Below are 6486 nucleotides of genomic sequence, written 5' to 3' on the forward strand. Positions count from 1 at the left end.
AGCTGGGAAGAAGGGACCCTGTCTGCTGGATTCCACCTGTGCCCCTGGTCCAAGAAGGCAGATACCCACCCATTCCTGTTGTACATTGTCCTCAAGGCATCAAGTCTCTTTGCAAGCCTAGCTCCTGCTGCACTGTGAGCCCTCCATGAATATTTGATGAAACTGAAATATGCAGGAGAGACTAACATGGAGATGTCAGGCAAAGTCACTATTTATGTCACTTTGGAAGCATTAACCCATTTCAGCAAGGGTTACAGGATGGTTCTGATGCGCGGTGGAGGGGGGTGGTTGGGCCTCCTGAGTCCTGAGGACCTGGGCAGAGGGAAGTGGATGAAGGGTGGCTGGGTCAGCATGAGAAAGCCCGCCCCACCAACTGAGAGGCGCTTACAGGGAAGCTCAAAGTAGGGCATTCACATGTTCACGGACAAGGTTGGGGACCAAGCCCCAGGGTGAGAGTTAACAGTGACTGACCGCCATGTTTTCTTACTCCCCAACTGTTAGGGGGGATGTTGTGATTTTGTGAAATTAACGTATGTGAGTGAAGACAGGGCAACTGATGGCCGGCAGAGGTTCAACAACAGAAACGGAAACAGAGAAGTTTATTACTCCCGGGTTCTGGAGGAGGTACAGCGCATGCCTGGAGGGGTCACGCAGGAGGTCTGTGCAGAGTGCAGAGAAGCAGAGAGAAGCAGACCCTGGGGCGTAGTCCTTTATCAGGATCCCTTGGTGGAGTGCTTTGGGGTTCCCAGACTAGGACTGGATTGGTTAATTCAAGCCAAAAGAGTAGGGTTTTGCTAGAAAGTTAGACTGTGAAGAAAGCTGAGCGCCAAAGAATTGATGCTTTTGAACTGTGGTGTTGGAGAAGACTCCTGAGAGTCCCTTGGACTGCAAGGAGATCCAACCAGTCCATTCTGAAGGAGATCAGCCCTGGGTGTTCTTTGGAAGGAATGATGCTAAAGCTGAAACTCCAGTACTTTGGCCACCTCATGCGAAGAGTTGACTCACTGGAAAAGACTCTGATGCTGGGAGGGATTGGGGGCAGGAGGAGAAGGGGACGACAGAGGATGAGATGGCTGGATGGCATCACTGACTCTATGGACATGAGTTTGGGTAAACTCCGGGAGTTGGTGATGGACAGGGAGGCCTGGTGTGCTGCGATTCATGGGGTTGCAAAGAGTCGGACACGACTGAGCGACTGAACTGAACTGGGGTCTTATCTCTAGGGCACTTAAGACATAGAGGCGCTAGACAGAAGGCGGGGGGGACTCTTGATCACAAGAGCATGTGTTTGCTGGTGAACAGGCTGCTATCTAGGGTGTGTGGGTGTGTGAAGGGGCTCGAGTCAGTTTGAGGTCTCTGCAGGCAGTTGGCCAAACACAGTGGATGCCAGGCAGCAGAACGATGGAGCATCTTAGTGAACTCTGAGCAGGGAAATCCCACAGTGAGGCTGCCGTGCTCAAGGCACATAGAGGGCCTGGCATAAGGCCTGGCTCTGAGGAGGTGCCTGTTCTGTCTTCGTCTCTGCCTTTGCCTATTTGGCATATGTTCCTCACAGGGCCAGTTATATTAACTATATTTTTTGTATGTGCATGTGTGCTCAGTCGTGTCCGACTCTTTGTGACCCCGTGGCTGTAGCCCACCAGGCTCCCCTGTCCGTGGAATTTTCCAGGCAAGAGTACTGGAGTGGGTTGCCATTTCCTCCTGCAGGAGATCTTCCCCACCCAGGGATCAAACCCACGTCTCCTGCATTGGCAGGTGGATTTTTACTGCTGGTGCCACCTGGGAAGCCTATTTTTGTGTGTGTATATTTATATATATTTAATACTGACACTTTTGTGGGGAGGGCGGCGTGCTGTACAGGTTGTAGGATCTTAGTTCCCTGACCAGGGATTGAACCCTGGCCCTTGGCTGTGAAAGCGCAGAGTCCTAACCACTGGCCTGCCAGGGAATTTCTGTTATTTTTTTGTATTCTTCTTTTTAAAAAATTATTATTATCTTTTGGCCACGCTGCATGGCACGTGAGATTCTAGTTCCCCAACCAGGGATCAAAGCCGCAGCCCCTGTGTTGGCTGCTCAGAGTTGGAACCACTGGAAGTCCCTTCTTTTTTTTATATTTATTTATTTGGCTGTGCCAGTCTTAGTTGTGGCACTCAGGATCTTTGACTGTTTTTGTGGCACGCGGGATCTAGTTCCCTGACCAGGGATCAAACCTGGGCCCCCTGCATTGAGAACTCAAGAGTCTTAGCCACTGGACCACCAGGAAGTCCTCATTTTTGGTATTCTTGTTGCTCCAGCACAAGGCTAGCCACTGGTGAGGGACAGCAAAGGGAGCCCATCTTTCACAAGCAAACCAGCCCACCCCCAACCAGCTCTCATCTAACCCTACATGCTCCCACCAAGCCCCAGGCCCACACGCCGTTCCAGACCTCCCACCCCGCCCTCTGCCCGGCTGACTCTTCCCAGCATGCCCTGGTCCTCTCCCACAGCTGGACCGGGCCAGCTCCTCAGTGTTCTCCGTGGAAAGCATGGACCACAACTGCAACTATGGAGCGGGTTTTGCAATCATCTGCTTGATGTTTGTCTCTAGAGCTGAGCCCTGAGCCCGGTGAGGGCAGGGCTGTGGCTGCTTGTTTGGCCGACTCCGCCATGTGCAGGAAGCATCTGTCATTGCTGAATGAGTAGTGGGGTTGAGACTCAGCCTTGATTTTCTCAGAACCAGGTGAGGCAGAGCTCTGGGATTCTTGCCCCCATCTTCACCATTGCCCCACCGGGTCAAGTTCATAGGAACACAGGAAACCTGGCTTTCCAATGTGGCCCTCCTCCCCCATCCCCTTAGCCAGCCCCACTGCCTGCAAAAATTGTCGGTTTATCCCCCTCAGGTCTTTAAGCTTTTGTTGAACACAAGTTGATGCTCAGCACTTGGGTTGACCAGGTGCCTGACATTTTAAGAGAATTGCTAGTTTCCCAATCCCAGGTGTAACTCATGCTCATTGCAGAAAATATATACACACAAACATGCACACGAAACTAAAATCAACCCTAACCCCTCACCCGAGGAGAACCGTGGTGTTGTATTCTGGTATTTGCTCTTCTGGTCTGATACAGCTGTGGCTAGATAGTGAAAGTTAAACAAGGTCTGGTTATATATCCTGAATAGGAGTAAAGCCTTACACAACCTGTCAAAACTGCAGAAATAGCAGGAATAAACCCACGGATCATTACAAGTGTGTGTGTGTGTGTGTGCACATGCTCGGTGTGTCCAACTCTTCACGACCCCATGGACTGTAGCCCTCCAGGCCCCTCTGTCCATGGGATTTCCCAGGCAAGACTGGAGTGGGCTGCCATTTCCCACTCCAGGGAATCTTCCTGACCAGGGATCAAACCTGTGTCTCTTGCATCTCCTGCATTGGCAGGTGGCTTCTTTATCATTGCACCGCCTGGGAGCCCATGAATAGCTGAAGTGGTAAACGGTTAATAGTAAAACTTGATTGTGTAAAAGACAGTTTTTGAACAAAGAGCTTGCAAAGCAAAACACAGAATAAGGCTCAGGGTACGTTATTATAAAGCAGCTCGGGCAGTGAAAGGCAGTTGACTGTATTCTTCTCCGTGATTGATTATATTAATAATGCTGGGATTTTCTTAGGTGATAGGGAATGGTTCCCTACACCAATTCTGGGGAACGGTTTCAGCTGTGCTTATGATTTCCAGAGGCAGAAGGAAGGAATGACTCCAGTCAAGTTACTCTTGCAGAATAAGCTACATTAAATTTTGTTTGTATGGCTTAACTGTCACGAAACCAAACTCGAGTCTGTTTGTCTGAACGTAACAAAGCCAATCTACTCACACCAGGTTGTGGTGAAGGAAAACGGAGCGTTTATTGCAGGCACTAAGCAAGAAGTCCAGGACAAGCAGTGCTTAAAAGTCCTGAACTCCCCAAAGGCTTTTAGGGAAGGTTTTTAAAGACAGGGTGAGGGAGGGGGTCTTGCGATGCATGATCAGCACTCCGACATTCTTCTGATTGGTTGGTAGTGAGGTAATCAGGAATCAACATCATCAACCTGCTAATTCTAACTGGCCTGGAGTCTGTGTGCTTGTGGGTAGCAGACAGTTAACTTCTTCCACCTGGTAGGGATTTGGGTATGTGCAAAACAGCTCAAAGGACACAGCTCAGAATATTAACTATAGCCCTGGAGGAGGAACTAAAGGTCCTTGACTTTAATAGCTAAACTATTATTATTTTGTCTTGCTTGACTGTTTTTCTTTCTGCCTTTTCTCACTTCTCTGATTTAATGTACTCTTTAGAACTTGGGCTTCCCTGGTGGCTCAGCTGGTAAAGAATCTGCCTGCAATTGGGAGACCTGGGTTTGCTCTCTGGGTTGGGAAGATCCCCGGAGAAGGGAAAGGCTACCTACTCCAGTATTCTGGCCTGGAGAATTCCATGGGTTTTACAGTCCATGGGGTAGCAAAGAGTTGGACACAACTGAGTGACTTTCACTCACATAGGACTTGGGGAAGGCATAGGACACTCGTGGTTTTTCTACAGACAAGAGGCAGGTGGAGGATATGGCAGGGGTTGGGGTCTGTTCTGGGAATGCCACATAGGGTCCTGCTTGGTTACAAAACTGGTTTTGTCTACCCAGGGAACGTTCAAGGCTGGTCTTCGTTTGTTTTTTATTTTAACAAACCCATTTTCCTGATGGGGAAATTGAGAAGCAGAGAGATTACATGGTTCACCCAAGGCTTGTGGCTGCAAATGGACCTCCAGTCAAGAGCCAGGCCCCCACGCTCGCACACATACATGCTCCAGACGTGGAGGAGGGCATCGTCCGCCCAAGATAAGAAAGGGAAGTACGGTATCCAGGCCTTGCGAGAAGGCTCTCGTTGCCAATGGTTGAAGCCCAGTTGCCCATGATGGGGCCAGAACCCGATTGTGCCTTGGGGGCTGGGAGTCAGAGTCACAGCCCCACGCACAGTAGCGGGTTCTAGAACTGGCCCTCTGCATATGGCTGGAGACTGAAAGGGACTGTGCTTTTGTGAGACTGAAGCAAGCCGCTCCCCCAGTGGCTCTGGGCAGAGTCCTCCCGCAGCAAGTGGAACGGGCCCTCCACGTGGTACAGAAACGCCAAGTGGAGAAACAAGATGGTTCACCAGAGGGGCCACCCGACTCGTGCTGCAGGCGCACGTGCGGCTCACGCAGGGCATCTTTAGAGGCTTACTTCTGCTGACCACGAACTCACGGTGATGCCGAAGCCCGTGAGACCTGCCTCTCGTGCAACAGCAGGTGCAGCAAATGGGCCGATTCATATCTGAGAAGACAGGGAAGTCTGGCGTGCTGCAGTCCCTGGGGTCTCTGAGTTTGAAATTACTTTCCAATAAAAAGTTTTAAAAACCATTTGAAGAGAAAGCACATGGACTAGAGTGTTGTCCAGTCACTCAGTCGTGTCCAACTTCGCAACCCCCTGGACGGCAGCACACCAGGCTTCTTTGTCCTTCACTATCTCCCAGAATGTGCTCAAATTCATGTCCACTGAGTCATGGACATGGTGATACTAGCTAACCATCTCATCTTTTGCTGACTCCTTCTTTTGCCTTCAATCTTTCCCTGCATCAGGGTCTTTCCCAGTGAGTCAACTCTTCACATCAGGTGGCCAAAGCATTGGAGCTTCAGCATCAACCCTTCCAATGTATATTCAGGGTTGATGTCCTTTAGGATTGACTGGTTTAATCTTGCAGTCCAAGGGACTCTCAAGAGTCTTCTCTAGCACCACAATTCGAAAGCATCAGTTCTTCAGTGCTCAGCCTTCCTTATGGTCCAACTCTCACATCCGTATACGACTACTGGAAAAACTATAGCTTTGACTATACGGACCTTTGTCAGCAAAGTGATGTCTCTATTTTTTTTTGCATCACCACAGAAAAGACATTATGAAAAACATACAGATTTTAAAAGGACTAGATGAAAATTCTAACCGTGAAAAGTAAAGACTGACACGATTTGCAGGGACTCCCCTGGTGATCCTGTGGTTAAGACTCCACACTGCCAATGCGGGGAGTGCACCTGTGTGTAAAACTCAAGCCCTAGACCACTTCTCTGGTGGTTCAGCTGGTAAAGAATCCACCTGCAATCCAGGAGACCCTGGTTCAATTCCTGGGTTGGGAAGATCCCCTGGAGAAGGGATAGGCTACCCACTCCAGTATTCTTGGGCTTCCCTTGTGGCTCAGCTGGTAAAGAATCTGCTTGCAATGCAGGAGACCTGGGTTCGAACCTGGGTTGGGAAGATCCCCTGGAGAAGGGAACGATTACCCATTCCAGTATTCTGGCCTGGAGAATTCCATGGACTGTATAGTCCATGGGGTTGCAAAGAGTCATACACGACTGAGTGACTTTCACTAATAATGCTAGACCACTGAGACCACTAGTCTACTACAGGGCACAGACAGAACCGCCCCCAACCCCCAAACCCTGGTCCCCTCCTCCAGGGTTTG

The sequence above is a fragment of the Bos javanicus genome, chromosome 11 (genome assembly GCF_032452875.1).
Source record: "Bos javanicus breed banteng chromosome 11, ARS-OSU_banteng_1.0, whole genome shotgun sequence".
Taxonomy (NCBI): Eukaryota; Metazoa; Chordata; class Mammalia; order Artiodactyla; family Bovidae; genus Bos; species Bos javanicus.